Consider the following 20,167-nt stretch of genomic DNA (forward strand, 5'->3'; position numbering starts at 1 on the left):
GTGTTGAGGGTGGCTGCGATACACCTACACACACCCGCACACACCCGCACACACTCGCACACACCCGCACACACCCGCACCCGAGTCCCGGGAATTATCAGTACGCGATCGCTTTACTTTATTTTCCCAAGATCAAGTTCTCCGGAGATGGAAGGAAGACAATGAGAGCGAGTGATGCAACCTCTTTCGTTAATCAAATCACACGACGACAAACTATTACAGTAAAACTACAACTAATAAAAGAACGATAATATTTAGATTACCAAATGACAACTGGAATATGGAAACCTAGACATTTACAGTGCTTATGACCTGTCATTGGCGGGTTTAAGTGGCCATTTTACACACTGTGTAACATTCACCATTTTGCCTATGTTTGAACATCCATATTTCTTAAATTCCTCCATCTGTTGATTTTAGTGAAGTTGTAGAGCTGAAACCTTTATTGTTGCGAAGAGATTCATCTGACTGAATTATTTCACATACAAGACAACGCCTGAAAACAATTTTCCAATTTTTAAACTTCTTCTTGGACCAGTTGGTTTTATTACAATATTTGAGTTTGTCCAAATGTTTGTAGAAAAAAGACTGGATTTCACCTCTTCGGGAGTCATTAAGATTAACAAATTACAACAGGGATTGAGAATACCTTAAATAAGGGAATATGGAAGTCTAGGCATTTAGAGGGCTTATGACCTGTCATTAGCTGGTTTTAGTGGCCACTTTACACACTGTGTAACATTTACCATTTTGCCTATGTTTGAACATCCATATTTCTTCAATTCCTCCATCTTTTGATTTTAGTGAAGTTGAAGAGCTGAAACCTTTATTGTGTAAATGCCTAGACTTCCCTAGACCATGTAAATGCCTAGACTTCCATATTCCCTTATTTAAGGTATTCTCCATCCCTGTTGTAATTTGTTAATCTTAATGACTCCTGAGGGGGTGAAATCCAGTCTTTGGTCTACAAACATTTGGACAAACTCAAATATTGTAAATATTTAGAATCGGATCAGATACTTTCATAATCAACTATTATGATCGTCTAGAGTACTACGTCACATTTTAAGCTTAGAATTCAGAAGGATTTTAACTGGTTTGATATTCTTGCACAAATTAATATCTAACTTTATAGATGCCCATGATATCCTTGCTTAGATAAACATTAATGTACCTCGCCGTAACTTGCGTACCAATCTTGTCTTTGCTGTGGAAAATTATAAAACTAACATTTAACATTTCTTTCCGCTCTGCCAAGGATCCTCAGAACAGTAAACGAAATCTCACTAAACGGTACTGTCGATGTGTTCCTACAGCAAGGGCAGGCATTTAAGAAGCAAGCGGTGTTATCTCTCCTGACTCGCGATGTCACACTTGCCATTTCCGCCTAGATTATGCTATATACTTACCTTTTGTTAATAATACACTTTGTTGATTTAAGTAGATTTTATGAATGTTTAGATTAAGTATTACTCATTAATGCTAATCTGTTATATAAAAAAAAAAAAACATCCGGATTTATAAGTGCGTGATTTTATTGCTTTTGAAATACTACAGCTAAGAGCAGTGACGGCTTTCCCTAATGTCCATTAGGTCAATGACCCCCAAAATTTGCCACTAATTAAAATAATTTACCTAAAATACATTTTAGATCAATATTATAATATAATTCAATTAGGTTTTATAATATTTTTAATAAAATCATTCATTGAAATATATATAACGACCTATTAATCTTCATGTTTTTATAGGTGTTATCTGGTATACTATTCAGCACGCGCATCGTCAAATGTTCATGCTATGGCGAAGGTCATTTTTGTAACTGTCTCAAAGCTAATGTCTTATTTCTAGATTTTTTCCTGAGAAAGAAAGAGATGAAACGTTCCGTACGTACTGAACATCGGGACATTTCACACAAAATTAATTCGATCGCGGGCATTGTCCCGGGAGATAACAATATGAAACAAGGAAGATAATAATAAGATTGATAATAATAATATGATATTGACATTGCTCTAGACTGGAAGAGATACGATGATAAATGAATTCCTATGTATTTTACACACTTACACAAGGACAAATTCTTAATGGAAAGGATTAACATTAGCTTATATTTTCTCGTCCCTTTTTACAAGATTTGATGAACTTAGTAAATTAATATTACATTGTTTCTTGCACGTGTTCAATTACTAGGTGTTTGTCCTGTTTCGTATGCACTTAACTCATATTGACTGGTAAAATTTAAATCCTGTACATTTTTAGTAATTTGTTTGTGTTTTAAAAGTTAAATTTACTAGTAATTTTTATTTGTGGAATTACAATGACGGCAGTTGAGAGTGAGGGATGTTTTCCGACGCTAAAGCGAATTAAGACCCTTTTAAAAAACTCTATGAGCCAAGATAAAAAGCTAGTCTACTAACTACTAGTCGAGTAGTTTCTTTACACACTTAAACCAGCCAATGACAGGTCATAAGTCCTGTAAATGCCTAGACTCTCATATTCCCTTCTCAAAAATGTTTTCCCTCTCTGTCACAACAAACTTAAATATGAACAACTCCCAAGGGAGAAAATCCAGCCAGTCTGCAAGCATTTGGACATACTCAAAACATTGTCCTTTTACTCTAATTACCGAGTATTTTTGTTTTGCCACTTTTTCACGTGCAAATTGTATTGCTAATCGTGTTTGAATATATTTTGGAAATGTACATAAACGTATAAAATAATTCAATTTAAATCAAGTGAATCCCTTTTCAATTGAGTGTACCCGATTCATATTACACGAGAAATTACATAAAAAATCCAGCGTCGCGCGTCTCGTCCTCTCTCGTCACGTCAGCTCGCAAAAAGCAACGAGAACTTGCACGACCGGACTACCAGGAAAACGTGAAACGCAAAACCAAAGTACAATGCAAAGCAGATCATCGACATCAACAATTTGAAACCAGCGAGTTGCGTTATCCTTTCCCACCAAATGAAACACTGCGTGAAAAAATGACAAAACAACCATCCTTAAAACTGATATTTCACTTCGATTGACAGGAATTGAACCCAGAATCTCAAGCATGGTAGGCGAGCGAACCAACCGCTTATTCTTATTATTAGAGGTGAGGGTCAGTGCTATGCAAGCTCCTGACGTCACTGCGACCTGTGAAGATCTATTGTGGGGTCCCCGTGAATATTTTTTTATTTATGTTTTTTTTCCTTTTTTTGCACTAAAAATAGATGATTGATAACCTTAGATCATAGAATTAAGATTAGATATAATGATTATACACCTCATGTATACTTACTTCATAAAAGAGTTCTGGTACCAACCCTAATGTATGGAAGCGAAGCATGGAGTTGGAAAAAAAGGGACGAAAGTAAACTAAATGCTGTTGAAATGCGATCTCTCAGGCGAATGTGCGGAAAAACAATGTATGATAGGTGCCCTAATGTCGAAATTAGAGCAGAATGCAAGGCTGAGTTAAGCATTATCGACAAAATTAAGAAAGGTCTTTTGCGATGGTTCGGTCATGTGGAGCGAATGAATGATGAAAGAACGGCTAAAAAGATTTATGATGCGAATGTGTCTGGTTGTAGAAGTCGAGGAAGGCCGAGAAAGACATGGCATGATCAAGTACAACAAATTCTTGAAAGTGGTCATGTGAAAAGTCGGAATAATCGACGTGCGTGCATGAGAAGATGTATGAATGTGAAGGAAGCAAAGGAAGTGTGCCAGGACAGAGTGGTGTGGCGTTCTATCCTCTCTGCCTACCCCTCCGGGGAAATGGCGTGATGGTTAGTTAGTTAGTTAGTTATATATACTTACTGTTAACTAATTTTTATTATTTGTTTTTAACAATAATTTGTTAATACCATTTTTTTTATACATATAAGTATTTGTAAATGTGTTTATTTTTTTGTTTAAATTCTTTACAAGATATTTACTATTTGCTTTTAATTCAATTACTTTTCTTATATCCATATTTTTTTTTTCTTTTTTACTATGTAAAGTTTCACTTTTTATTTTACATAGCAGTATACTTTTTTTTGTTTCTACAAGTATACAAAAAAGCGTTGTTTATCTTTTAAATTATTACTTACTATGTTTGTACTTACCTGTATATTTTTTGTAAATGCCCCTTGGGCGTATTGTAAAATTAAATAAATAAATAAATATGGAAACTTCACTGGTGCATCAGAATTAAGTCTAACTGTGTATACTATAAAACTATGTTATTGTACTGAATGTTTCCTCAATAAAAAAAAACGAAAAAAGATCTTCTCCTTCAAGCCCAGGTTTATAAAGAGCCTTGCTACTGTGTGGAAGGCGAGAAGCTACATTTTGCTAAATCTTCCCCTCCAAGCTCAGATCCATAAAGTATCGGGCTATTAGGTACGGGGCAAGATCTTTAATATCCTAAGGTTTATCCAGCGATTCCCCGAGAATAAGGCTCATTTTGTGATGTCAACTATCACATTCGCAAAAATGGAACAAATGTAAAAAAAAAGTTAGTTAATATAATGTTTATAAGTGTTTCCTCATCTGCACTGCAGAACCTACATCTAGAAGTTTCGGAAAGATTTATTCTAGCAAGGTGTTTGTTCAATCTGCAGTGCCCTGGGCGGGCTCTAGTGATAACCCTCACTTGATGAGGCTGAGCCTATTAGGTCAAAAGCAAAACTTTGCAAGTACACTTCTATCAGATCCTTTGCACGGAGCCAACCGCTACCCTATGAGCCAGAATTATTTCTTTCGAATCCCCTTTTCAGGATATTAAGCTAAAAGTAGCCATCGGGTAAAGAATTCTTCTCTCTGCTGCCAGCGTTTAAATTTAGAAGTGTCCATGAAAAGACAAAAATCTCTCTCTCTACTTCTCTCTCTATCTCTCTCTCTCTATCTCTTTCTCTGTCTTTTCCACATCTGCTCTTAAGTGGAACATGTGGACATCACCAATTCCCTCCAGGAGACCCTATCGCCATCCAGTACTATTGCCTCCTTCTACGTCAATCCAGCGCTCTTTAGTTCCGCCGAATAGATTCGAATGATCGTCATCCACGGCCTTCCGGGACGGCATGAGCCCGCAGGTTTAAAGAACAGGCAACTTGGGTTTAGGTTCTCCTGGGGCATGCGTAGCACGCGTTCAAGCCAGGTCCACCGCGGCATCCTCAAGACGCTTGTTATAGGAAGCTGCTGCGTCCGTTCTCGGACTTCAGTGATAAAAATCATTCCGTATAAAACTATTATTAAAACAGTGGTTTCGTACGGGTGGGAAGCGTGGACTCTAACAGCAAAGTCTACTGAGATGCTGCGTAAAAGCCTGGGTTTTCAAAAAAACATTTTATAACTACCTTCCCAAAAATCGAGCCCGGGACCTCAAGCATGGTATGCTAACGCGCCAACCACTTCACAAGAAGTGGACTTTTCTCCACTCAATTTCCTTTTACAGGATTTTACCTGAGTACTGCAATCGAATCAAAAACACTCGTCCAGGATTCTGGTTCTGTTTCACACGCAGACTGGTATTCTTTATCCGCCCGGACACTGGCAATAATTCGTCATCATCATTCCATGTCCGCTTCCTAGTTGGAGCGTATGGTATTCTCAAAGAGCCTCCAGGCATCTTTGTCGGCTACCAGCGCATGTGCGTCCTCCCAAGTCAGGTTAACGTCCCGTCAATAACATTTATCTTCAATTAAAAATTAAAATTATATATATAATATACAATAAAATGTATACATTTTTTTTTAAACTTTTCAATTACCGGTTTTTTGACGAAGATACGTTAATTTTTTATACAAATGCACACGTTATTGTACATAAGTATCGATTTTACTTTCTAGGTAGTCGAATATTAGGCAGCCTTCATGGTGTAGGGTTAAGATGCTTGACTCACACACTGAAGGTTCCGAGTTCGATTCCCGGTGAGAAAACATGCATATTTTTTAATAATGTACAATGTACATGCTTCCACTTTCTATTATGTTAATAATAATAATAATGTTTGGATAATTTATATAGCACCATTTTTGTGAAAATCACCTCGCTGTACAGTAAATAAATATCCCACCACGTCTTGCAGCTACAGAGCGCATGGACGGTTGGGATTCTAGTTCCTCGTCTCCAACTATGATAAATAGGAGCTAGATAACAGCACGTCTTGCAGCTACAGAGCGCATGGACAGTAAGAAATCTAGCCCCTATTTACATTTTTAATTTTTAAAAAATATTTTACAATTGAGAAAAGAGTTTAAGTGATATTTTAAAAAACGAAATAAAAAGCAAATTTATAAAATTAGAAATTAGATAACAAGTTTTGCAGCTACTGAGCGCATGGACGGTTGAAATTCTAGACCCCATTTACTAAATTTAGATATTTGATAGTTGATAACATTTACATAATATGATAGCTAACATCACAAAAAGTCTTGCAGCTACAAAACGCATCGACAAATGGAATTTCAACAACATAAGAATGATTTTAAAAATTAACAATAAAAAATTATAAAAAAACACAATAATAATACATTGAGCAAAGAACTTGTTGTATCCCAACTCAACACAGTGCTCTTGGCCTCATCGATTTAGGGATACGTTATTATTTTTTGTATTTTATATATAATATATTTTTGTATGAATAAATAAATAAAGTAAATAAATAAATACAAAAATCCAATATGATTTTTCTCAAGCCTGAGTGTTCTGTGATGTAATTATCCACTCTAATTGGGCTTTCTAGCCTGTTTTGCAAAATAAAATAAAAAAGATACCTCTGTTAACTTCTGATTATAATTTCCCTTCAGATTCCTCGAAAAGTGAGCAAGCTCGGTTTAAGCTCTCAGGAGGCATTCGCAGTATATGGCCAAGCCAGTCTTATCGCCTTCGCTTGATGACAGTTGTCACCGGAGTTTGCTGCATTCGTGCTCTTATTACTTCATTTCTTAAAAAGTCAAGCAACAGGCAATAAAAGTACAAAACATAAATCAATCAACCCTTACTTTACCGTGTCGTGTGGATTTGTATGACCGGTGTGAAGTCGACCGTACACTTAATATAAGTTCGCTTGATATTCTCCAAGACTTAATTTCTTGTACAGCATCTACTAAATATTCAGTACCTACACCGGGCCTGGTCTCGATAATGGTAATGACGCCTCTCCGTGGGAATATGCAGAGGTCGGCGGTGTAATTAGTAATTAGTTAGTTACGAGATTCACTACTTTGTTTACAATAACAAAAAACAAATCTTATTTCTTGTAATTTCCGTGATGACTATGTTCCTACATGCACACATCTTAATTCTGCACTTCATTAATTAAAACTGTAGTCGGAAGATGAAAAAATTGTAAGCGGTGCTCTTTTTCGTTTGAAATTACTAGGTACTACTCAAATTGCAGCGTATCAGTATTAATTTTATCGCATAGAAGGTAAGGTAATCATTCTTAAGCTGCATGTGCAGATCCAGAGACAATGATTTTACTAGAGGAAGAAATACTGAGAAATTTTCGAAAGAAGGGTGAGTGCCGGAAACAGGGTAGATGTTGCACTAAAATCTTAAGGTGTATACATCTAAAGTTACATCAAACTCATTTGCGACAGAAAAATAGTAACTATACTTTTATATTATAACTTATTATATTCATAGAACTGAAATGGTTCAAAAAATCCAGTATACAATACATTAAAACAATAGCTAACATAATGATATCTATAGTGCAAAAAGCACCACTTGCTTACTTTAGAAGATCGCCGTCTACTATTAGACATGGGTGTGCTTCATGACATACTTAGTAGACGCCTTGATAGTCCGGCTCTTTTGTCGGAGTTATCATTAAATGTCCCCGGCTACCGCACCCGTCACACGTCGAGCTCTCTATTTCATGTGCCAGCAGTTCGCACGAACTATGCTCTCTATAATAAACTCTCCACTTATACGTTTTGCTCGTGAATATAATTTGAACTTTCCCCTTATTGATCCATTTGACTGTAAAAAAATAACATTTAAAATGCGCGTCTTAAAACATACTTTTTTGTCTTATACTTAGTTTCAATCATAAAGTCTTATTTTATCTTATTTTATTTTATTTTATTATTTTTTATCTCTAATTCTTAATATTTTAAATATATTTATATTTTCGACACTTGACACTTGTGCAATATTTACACACATGTCCACCCTCATTCCAATATAACACCCACTCACCCACCCTCTCACACACTTACACTCACACAAACACACTAGTATGTATTGTACGTGTATTTAATGTATTTCTGTGGATATCTGTCATTGGTTATATTCTCTGTATATTTTATTTGTTATAATTTTGTTATATATGTTGAAAGAAGAGTGAATGCGGGCAACAAAATGAGCACTAAGCACAGTAATTTCTAATAAAAATATGTCAATCGAAGCTAAACTGGCAGTGCACAACGGAGTTTTAGTCCCAACACTTATGTATAGAAGTGAAACATGGAACTGGCAGAGACGAGTGTGTGGGAAATCAATGTATGACAGGGTTACGAATGATGAAATCAGGCAAGAGTGTAAATCTGAGTCAAGTATAATTAATAAGATTAGGAAGGGTCTCTGAGATGGTTTGGTCACGTAGAACGAATGGACGACGAAAGAATGGTAAAACAAGTACATATGGCCAAAATTAACGGTAACGTGAGACGAGGACGACCAAGGAAGACGTGGCATGATCAGATAAACCACAATCTTCAGTCTGGTCATTTCAAAAGCGGACAGAACCGAAGGGCATGTATGACAAGATGTATGAATGTGGAAGAAGCTAGGAATGTATGCCAGGATGGACGTGTGTGGCGGTCAATTCTCTCTGCCTACCCTCACGGTGAAATGGCGTGATGGTAGTAGTAGTAGTAACTGTGAATTTATTTCGTAATCTGCTTTTAAGAAGTCAGATAACAATAATATTGTCCAAGTTTTATTATTAAGAAAAAAGTAGAAACACACTACAGGGCTGACACTTTATGATTTCTGAAAATCACTTAGATAATATATTTTTTGTAAAGAGTGTTCGAATCAGTAATGTTTTGACAGAAGTATTATTGTTAAGTATATCAATAGATGAAAACCAATGATTATAATTTGAACAAAAACAATATATATATAATCAATGTATTCTAGCATAGTTGCTTATATCAGAAAGTTGGCATAGGGTCACTCAGATTGATTAGCCACACCTTTGACCCGAAACCACCGTAAATACTCGTATAATAAGGGCAGGTACGTTGGTACACTTCCTTCCTAACTCATAATGTTATCAAGTCTCCTAAAAACAAGCACTACATTATTATTCTTTGTTTTAAATTTAATAAATATTTATTTTTTCGTACCTTCGTAGCTTTTTGTTTGTAATTATTTTTATCTTTCTTGTTTTTCTATCGTCATTAAACATTATTAAATACACATCAAATTCATATAAAACTTAATAAAAACACATAAAACATCTTTTTCCCTATTTTTTTTCCCTCATCAATCCATGCGCATCCCACCTCCATTATCTATTTCTTAATAGCGATTTTATAGTGACAGTATTGACCGATTGTCTTTATGGACAATGGAAATAGAGGACCAATCCTCTTTGACCGAAAGTTGTTTTAATTTTCGGTTGCTTTTGCAGCATCGGGGTAAAATGTCTGGTAACTCTAGTCGTTTTGTTTGGTGTCATGGGAGATATTGAATAATTTCTGTATGCATACATTAGTAAAACTTCTGCTAAAATTTGTTTTCTAGTCATAACCTTAAGTGTTTCATATATGTCGAGGGAGTTCGTACGGACAATTCAGGATATTTTTCATTAAAGCTTTTTATGCAGGGATACGTTGTTTGAGTAATGTGTCATTTGCACAATTATGTTTGGTAAGTATTTGAGATTATGAATTCTTATATTTAATGTAAAAAAGGTAATATATAAATTGTAAAAGAAAAAATAAAATAAAATAAATTATTTTCATTTTATTATCGACTGTTTTTTTTTCGTTTTGTAGTTTTTAGATCCATACATATAAATTATCGTCCCCGTTCAGGCGTCAAGTAAAAGACACTTACTCGAAAAACGCCATTTTAAGAAATCGCAATTCGAATGTTTGTAGATTCAGGAAAAATTTGATTTTCATGTTTCGGGTGTGTTATGTGTTCAACACAAGTCTTCCGGGTATTTTTTATAAATTCCAATTGATAATATTTTCTTTCAGATATATTTTCATATATCTGGAAGGCTTTTAATGTGACAGCGTAGGTAAAATTTGGTTTAGAAACTTGCTTGTTTGTAATCTGGACAATGCGAGCCAAAAGAGTTAGTTACGGAAGGAAATATTGCAAATAATGATTAACTTTTGTGGTCAAAAATATGTTACATATAAATAAATATTTTTTAACATCTTTATTGTTAACCTTATTGTTAAACTTTATTGTAACTAAATTCCGAATATTAAATGTATTTGTAAATCGTTGGACAGAGTAGATTCAATTAAATATTTGGGAATTTATATAGATAGGAATTTAAGATGGACTAATCAAATTGATCATATTAAAAATAAATTGAAAAATCAAATTTACTTTTTAAAAACTATAAGAAATATAATAAGCTTAAAAGAACTTGTAAAAATATATTACGCAATAACTCAATCAGTTTTAGAATATAGGATAATTTGATGGGGATATGCAAATGACACACTGATCAAGCAAATAATAATTGCACAAAAAGCTTTAATAAAAATTATCTTAAGAGTCCCAATCAGAACTAGCTCCCTCGGTATATTTGAAAATCTTTATGTAAAATCTATAAAACAACTTTATGTAAAAGCTTTGTTACAATACGCACGTAAACATTATTCTCTACCTTCCGTTATATATACAAGAGTTACTAGATACTCCACCCTGATGCTGCAAAAAAATAAATACAACCTTCGGTCAAAGAGGATTGGCCTACTACTCGGTTAAAGTGTACAATCTACTTCCATTATCCATAAGGACAATTAGTGAGTTCTCACAATATAAAATTGCTATTAAGAAATGGATAGTGGAGGTGGGTTGCACACGGATTGATGAGTGGATCAATACAAATAGGTAAAATGTGTGTACTGTTTATGAAATTTGTTCTATTGATCTTTATAAATTTGTTTTGTTTTTCATGATTATTTTCGTTTTTGATTGTTTATTGTGTTAGTGATAATTAGGTTAATTGGATGAATTGCGTTTTTTTATTGTTGAAACTAATTATTCCGACTTTTAAAATGCTTTTCATCTCATGAGACATTTTGTAAAAATGTAGCTTGCAAATACCATTCTCCGAAGATTTTATACATTCGCATCATTGTCTATGGAAAAATAATTATCTTAATTCTAAACTAAGGGATTTACGTAGGAAAGTACTTATGACTATAGGGAAAATCTCTTTTCTGCATTTGTTCAAAAAACATAAAATAACATAACATAACGTAACATAATCGTAGCAAACGAAACAAACTTAAGTATAGAGAACCATCTAAATTAAGATTTTAATCGAATTTTGCACACCCAGTACTTAACCTAACCGTGACATGACATGTAAAAAATGGCAGTCTTTCTGCGCGCGCATCCACAGAGATCTAAATGGATAAGCATGTTGAATTAACCGTATTTACGGGCTTTATCTTTAGCCAAAACATTAAAACACACACTGCAGTACTAGAGCCCCTTACAAAAAGAAAATAAACACTGGCTTCCCCGCAAAACTCGGAGCAATATAACTGAATCTCTTTTTACGGAAGGCTGTTTTTTGTTTAACGTGTGGCGGTTTTTTCGTGGATTGCGAGCGTGGTTTGAAGATAATGTCTACCGAAGAGCGGAAAACCCACCTCGGGGTAATTGCTGTGTACCAAATACATAATTATTATTTCGAGTTGCCGCCTGAAATTAAGTGCCGCCTTTTTAGAACACGCTAAAACCTAAAAACAAGAGATAACGCACAAGGATTTTCACTCAAACGTTTAAAAATAACAGTGAGTAAGTACTTTTTGAGTCAAACAACATTGACTTAAAGCTCCGCAAGCAAATTGCCAGGACATATGCATGGCAGGGGCGAATCGTCAAAACAAGCGATTACGCACAGCTCACCATTATATTTGACTTTTGATAATAATGTTTTATAGTAACCATGTTTACGGGAAAATAAATTAAATAATTGTTTTATATAATAAAACACCACCACCGTTTATATCTTCCTATAAAAAAACATCTATGAAGTGCGCTCAGCGCCCAGCCTTTTCTCAGTGAACGATGAAACCAGCCGATTACTTCGGGTCATTCCTTCATACAAAAAGTATACTATATTTCACATCTTCAACCCAAGTCAGCTTTTTAGTACTAAAACAAGATTACAAATTTAATTAGAAGATTCTCTATTTGGAAACTAGTATTTCGAACATTATATCTGAAGGACTATTTTTCTTTGATAGGATACCGTTGACATATCATATATAATGTAATGTAATATAATCACATAGGACATGTGGCGTTCACAGTAGCCGTTTTTGGCATTATTAATTTTAAAAGGAATCGGCCAGTGCTCAGTATTGACAGTTACTGCTGAATGTCATTGTTGTATTTGTTAATAAACTTTTGTGCAAGTATTGTATTAAAATAGTCCAGAATAAAGCTACGTGTATCGCGCGGTTAGTAATAATTGTTGTTTGAGTTGATTTTCACAGAAAAAATATTCATTTATAATTATATTACTAACATATTATGTACTTATATGAAGGTACAAATTAATGAACATTTTTTGTAGATTACCTATAAAATATGTGTTTGGGGCTATTTGATGTACGGCTGTAAGACATGGCGCCTTACCGAAAGAGGTAGAAAAAGACTACAGGCCTTTGAGATGTGGTGCTAAAGAAGAATAATATGAATTTCCTGGAGAGGCAACATCACTAATGACAAGGTTCTCAGTATAATCAAAGAAAGGAGGCACCTGATTAAAACCATCTCAGAAAAGCGAGCCCGTTGGATCGGTCACATTAAGCGCCATAAGGGTCTCCCGCATGACATAATAGAGGAAATGGTAGAGGGGACTAATCACGAAGAACGCCCCCGACGGGAGCATCAGGATCGAGTGTGACAGGACTTGACTGCGCCTCATATGTTAAGCTGAAGAGGGCTGCAGAGATGCGGGACTTTGCTGCAAACTAATTCCTAGGATAAAGACTAAGAAGAATTTGGTAGATCGTCCTAGCAGTGGTGTAGTCCTAAATAAAAAAGTACCGGAGCGCACCGCCACCACTTTGGTGAAGTGGTACTGAAGTGGGAGGGGGGAAGAGGGACACATGTTTAGACTTTTGCCAGTTATAGGCAATGAATACATTTGTTGTTATTTCGAATTGTTTGAAAATACTTAAGTAGATATATTTTTGAAAAGTAATATTTGTTCCTGACCAGAGCCGGAGCGCCACTCCGCTCAGATAAAAAGTGGCGGAGCGCCGCTCCGGTGCGCTCCGGCCCTACTACACCACTGATTCTACTCCAATGTATCTATTTTATTTTCTGAAAGGCAGCACAAGATATGTAGCAAAAATATTAATTTGACTTTGACAGTTCGCCTGAATGACGCATTTTTTATAATAATGTGTAAAGATCATTTTTTTTTTTTTTTTAATAATTCGTACTCTTCTTAATTCCATTTTATTTTTTGCTACTTTTGTGTTAAATAAATGTCTGTCTTTATATTAAAAAATGCACTTCTGTTCTTTCCACTGCAATATATGTATGTATATGTAAAGTATACCCATATATTATTTATTTTATAATAATATATTAGGAATAATCTAAGGTAAAGATTAATAGAACAGAGGTGGAGAACATTTTAGAGAAGGGAATATGGAAGTCTAGGCATTTACAGGGCTTATGACCTCTCAATGGCTGATTTAAGTGGCCACTTTACACACTGTGTAACATTCACGATTTTTCCTATGTTTGACCATCCATATTTCTAGTCATAGTATTTTGTCTACAAACATTTTGACAAACTCAACGTATTGTAAAGTAAAGATTTTTTTTTTTCATATTTTAGATTTTTCTTATTCGTCTTAAAAACATTTTTTTTTTTTTTACTTTTGTATAAAATACATGTCTGTTTTTATATGTATATATGTACGAGTATGTAAAACATGTAAAAGTCTACGAGGGGTTTAAATAAATAAACAAAATAAATAAAATTAAATAAACAGTATATTTTTATATATATATTATTATTGTTTGGACCCCTGTATTTAGTAGCCTTACGTGTTATGTACAAGACTAAGGTACTCGGAAATTCGTTATTTTTTATCTTGGAAATAGGATTTTTGATCACTGATTTTGGTTTATAACCTTTATGAGTCCAATCACCATTGTTGCAAAGTCTAAGAACAATGGCGCGTGATAACTACTTTTAACTACAGCGTGGATATCTGTTAAGGATATTCCATCTTTCCTGCATTCTGCTTCAAGATTATGGCGTTGTAGACTGAAAATAACAGATGTTCGATACTCCATGAAAAAATATCATCGCATGGACAATAGTCATCATTCTTTTATTCAAACCTATATATGTAGGTAACTTCTCATAGCTCGGTGTCCGGTAAAAAATTGGGTTGTTTCGGAAGTACTTAGGTGATGACGACGGAAGTTTGCTGCATCAGCCAGCGTTGGGAATAATATTTTAGTGATTTTACCTGTAGAAGAAGACTAAATATTAAACAGACACGTAATTTCTTTACTGGATACATCTTAGATATAGCTAATATTTCATTACTTTCAACAGTTTTAAGATAAGAGATAGCAAATCACGATACACATGCAATCATGCATGTATGAAGAAGATGTACATATTTCTTTGGTTCACATTTATTTATGTGAAGCTCGTTACCATAGAATCGACAGTAGCTGGCAGTTGTCGAATTTCCAGCTTAAAAAAATATTTATCCACTTATTCCATAAACTGGATTGTTTTTACTTATGAAACGTTATATCTGTTCTGTTTTTCACAGTTGCAATGTAATTAAAGCATTTTTTCAGCACGCACGACGGCATATTTCTGCATAGCATCACGTCTGATTATGATGAGAGTCCGTTAGAGAATGAACGCACGGAAGGCAATTACCCACTAATTGAAGTACTAATTTATTTGCGCTATTAACATGTCTATTTAATTATACGTCATTGACGTGAATATAAAAAAATATATTTGTATTTGAATTTATACATGCTTATCCAGACACAATTATTCATAATATTCCTGAAATCATCAAATTGCCCATAAACATTCAGCATTTTACTCTACATAGGTTAATTAATGTTCCACTATATGATACTAATTTTAAATAAAAACTTAATACAAGAAAACAGATTTCTAATAATAATAACTGCATATGTTAATATTAACAGCTCTCTAGAGGGTTAAATCCAGTCCTCGTCTACAAAAATTTGGAGAAACTAAAAATATTGTTGATAAATCCACCTGGTCCATGAAGAAGTATAGAAATTGAAAAAAAATATTTAAGACGTTGACTTGTATTGAAGGTGAGATAATTCAATCAGATGAATCTCATCCACATAAATAAAGGTTTCAGCTCTTTAACTTCACAAACATCCACAGATGGAAGAATTGAAGAAATATGAAAGTTCTAATACAGGCAGAATGGTAAATTTTACACGGTGTGTAAAGTAGCCACTTTAACCAGCCAACGACAGGTCATAAGCCCTGTAGATGCCTAGACTTCCATATACCCTTCTTTAAAATGTTCTTAATCTCTGTTATAATATGTTTATATTAACAGCTCCCTGGGGAGTTGAATCCAGTCCTTGTCTACAGATATTTGAACAAACTCAAAATATTGTCAATATGTTTACTTTCTGACCTTTCTCTTGACGCTCAAATTAGTAGAACGATGAGTTCATGCTTCTACCAGCTGAGACAAATTTAATGCATACGCAAAAATTTGCCGGTTGATGCCGCCCGTCAATTAATTAATGCGTTTGTAGTGTCTAGAGTCTATTATTGTAATGGTATCTATGTAGATCTACCAATGAACAAAATGACTCACCTACAATCTGTATTGAATGCTGCAACGAGATTTATTTTCGGAATCTCTAAGTTCAGTCATATCACTCCACTGCTTCGAGAGTTGCACTGGCTGCGTTTTTCACAGAGGGTCAAATACAAACTCTGTTTGCTTATGTATAAATCACTGCGCAGCTCTGCTCCGGAATATCTAATATACATTCCAGATGAACTAGCTGACAGGCGTCTCACGCTTAGATCAGCTACGTCTACGGCGAGAGGAAAAATTATTATACCTCTACGCAAACAGCGCACTAAATTTGGTGAGCGCGCATTTGCGGTCGCAGGCCCTATGGCATGGAATGCTCTCCCAGCAGAAGTGTGAGGCTGTGCAAGTGAAGTGATGTTTCGGAAAAAAACTTAAAACCCACTTGTTCTCTAAATCATTTGAATGAATCCGTAGCATGTGACAACAAAATAAATTGTTTTAATTCAATTACAAATTTAAAAGCTTCAATTAAATTCATATAACTATAGAATCACTATATAAAGCGCCCTTAAGGTATTATATTACGAAAATGGCGCTGCATAAGTTATTTATAATAAAAATAATAACTTTATATTTTAGTAGACACTGTTAAAATTGATTAAGATATAATTCATTGGTAAATTATACCTTAATAAAGAAACTTGGGTAGCTTTAAAACCAGTCGGTATAAAAAAAGTGGATTATTTTGACGATTTGTTAATTTATTGCTTTTTGCATGAAATAGTACAGATTATGTTTATTTATAACCTTTATTATATTCGAGTTCAATAGATGTACCTACCTCAATTCTCAAATAACTAGATACAATTCCACAGTGTATAATAATATCAATAATATCCATTCAGTGTAGTAACGAGATAGTTTCGTGTCACTATTACCAGATCTCAATCATGTCGAACCCTAACCTTTTACTTGAAATCACTTTAGATCAGTAAACGGGATAAAAAAACTGCTCGCAATTTGCACAGCGCAGCGCCATAACTGATCGTGAGCTGTGAATTTTCTTTGTCCACCATTATTAGTCGGCCGTTTCCCGCGCCCGGCGAGCGGCTCCCTGCTCGGATACTGTGATAGTGAATATCTTTGGCAAATTGGAGGGAAAATTACGCGGGAATTGACTTCTGTAACAATCCGATGGAATTAGGTGCTGCCAACAAAAGGATCGGCATTGCATAGAGATGTACCTGCCTCGGTAGGGTACCTGCCCGCTCGTAGTTGCGAGAAGACGGAATACACACCTCGTAAAGGCTCGCGGAACTTGTCTGGTCGAGTAGAACAGTGACGTTTTAATAATCATTCGAATTTCAAACTGTTCATGGCTGAAGTTGCCAATTTATTCGTCAAAAGCTGCACTCCTTGGCATATTAATACACCTAGACATGTCCTGAGCCCTCAAAAACGATGACACTTAATTAATGCCTAAACCCTCAGTCGAAAAACGAACTACTTTGAATGACGTCACAAGTTCTTATGAATCAACCAATCAATTATAGCGTTAACATGAGTTGTGATATATTTCCGGTTTCCGGTTATTATTTGATATTTTACTTTATTTTATTTTATTTATTTGGATAACCAACGGCTATAATTATCTTAAAGTTAAAAAAGATTCTCGAACATAAAATGAATTTAATGTAAATTCAAAAGAAAAGAAAAAATACTATGAATTATTTCGAAAGCAAACGCCGTACGTCTTGCAAATAAATATATGTTAAATGATTTATTTATTACATTAATTTTTTTTAAAGTTTGCCATAAATATGAATTTTGCCTATAATTAAATGAAACAAGAGGCATATGAAGAAGAGGGTTATTTCTTAAAACTTTGGAAGGAACATTGATAGAAAGTTTGCATAGTAGTTCAGGACAGTCGATTGAACCAGAGGCAATTTTTAGTAAATATCTACGGGGTTGTGTTTAAATGTCACAACAACTCATCGAAGAGAACTAGTGACGTCACGAGCGGAGTAATTTCAAAATTACAAAACTTAAAAAAATCATAAATATGAGAATACGATACATAAAAACAAAAAATATTTAAAATTGGCTTAATTTGATAGTCGAACTATAATTTAAAAAAACTACTGAACTTCCTCATTATTTGTGACAACCGGTTTCAGATAAACTAAACAATTTTTAATGTTATTTTTTTTATCAGGAAAAACAACAGATGTTATTTAAAAAATAAAAAAATGTAAAAAATAGTACATACGTACTTTCAGTTTAAAAAAATCACAAATTTAATGAGAGAACATATTACACGATGAAGAAAAAAACATAAAATATTAAATAAGAAAATAAAAAAAAACACTGGAAAAGGGTTGGCGATGAGGAAAAAAGTGGAGGATTGAAGGAGAGGGATTTTTTAAATATAGTTGACCAATTCGAAATTTACTTACGAAAGTTAAATAAACATATTAATTGGTTTAAACATTAAAGATAAATGTTTCTCTTTAGAGTGTTTCAAAAAGTTCTTTTTTAAGTCACAAAATTTAGTAGATATTAAAATGTTAATAAAATTTTGTTTAATGCTTTATTTAGTTCATTGCATAATATGAACTAGTGTACACTTATATTTTAATTACATTAAATTATTTAACTACAAAATTTACCAAGAACATACAATTTTTTTTATTGATTTTAAATATTTTTAGATTCTCGACTTCTTTTTTTTTTTTTAATTTTTGACTCTCGTACAATGAGGTTTGAAACTCCGTTTTTCTACTCATTGATAATACTATGTTTTTTTACTCTTGTTTCATATGTACAGCATTGTTGATTAAATATTAGTTTATTATTTATTTTATTTAACCACTTAACTATTTTATGAATTAAAATTTAAACATGATATTATATTTATTTTTGCACTATTTTTATTACATTACGTTTGTTAACCACCAGGCGAGTGCCAATATTAAAAAAGTAAAGATTGATTGAAGAATAAAAATGTATTTTCCACACCACTGGCACTAGATATCGTAAATTGTAATATCTAGATCTAGTAGGTAACTACTGCAAATTGGAAAATTACTTCGGGACACTGTGAAAGGACTCTAGATTATGACGAAGGTTGGCGAGGTTAGGCAAGGCTGATCGACTGCATGTTCCATGTGTTCTGTGGCTCTGTGAAAATTGATTATCGTCTTAAACCAACCGCTCCGTTATTGCCCGGCAATAAAATTAATTTAATGACTGACATAATACCGAATAACGGAACAACAGAAGACGAGGCGTCTGCAAGGAAACCCGCGGATGCTAACAAACACTTCTTACTACCTTCTTGAGAGATTCTGGCCATCAGCTATTAATTCCCTACGTAATAGTCTTTATATTGGACGCAATAAAATACTATCAATATTACTGGATTATCTGGTTTCGTAGTTACTGGGAAATTATTTTTATGATGGCGTTACGATTCTCAGCTTTCTATATGTATTTGCGTTTTATTCGTTTATTGTAAATATAAATTTACAATCATCACGTTTTATGATTGCATGTATCTGTATAAATATTTAACTGCCTATGTAATTAGTTGACAATCAGTGAGATGAAAGAAATACCTACCTGTTAAAAATACCTATATAATTCATATTATGTGTTCACAAAACCTATCTATCCTTTTTTTTTTCTCAAAAATTTCTCGAACAATACATATCTAGCGGGGTTTAAAATTTCACCGAGGTATTCTGAAACCGCATAACCTTCCTTCACAAAAATCCTGTTAAGTACCTAGTAGATATTTTTATTTTAACATCTTTTCCCTCACCCGGACTGGCATCTAATCTATAAAAGTGAACCACCTTACGAAAAAAAAGCGTAGCTATTCAATACCAAACGCCATTATGCATAATTATGCATAACTATTTATTTTATTTTGTTACTTTTTGAACAAACTAAACAATTAAATGTAACTGAACCCTTTAAACTAGAATCTTTAAAATTTATTCATAAATTAGCCACTGATGTAATTGTAGACGAAGAATTAAAACTTGAAAAAAACTGTAGTAAACATGAACACAAAAATATCATATACAATCTTTTAAAACGAGAAAAGGACAATCGAGACTAATAAACCATGGACTGAAATTAT

This window comes from Micrasema longulum, unplaced genomic scaffold (assembly GCF_059751315.1).
Source record: "Micrasema longulum isolate JH-2025_06_02 unplaced genomic scaffold, ASM5975131v1 h1tg000402l, whole genome shotgun sequence".
In the NCBI taxonomy this organism is placed as follows: domain Eukaryota; kingdom Metazoa; phylum Arthropoda; class Insecta; order Trichoptera; family Brachycentridae; genus Micrasema; species Micrasema longulum.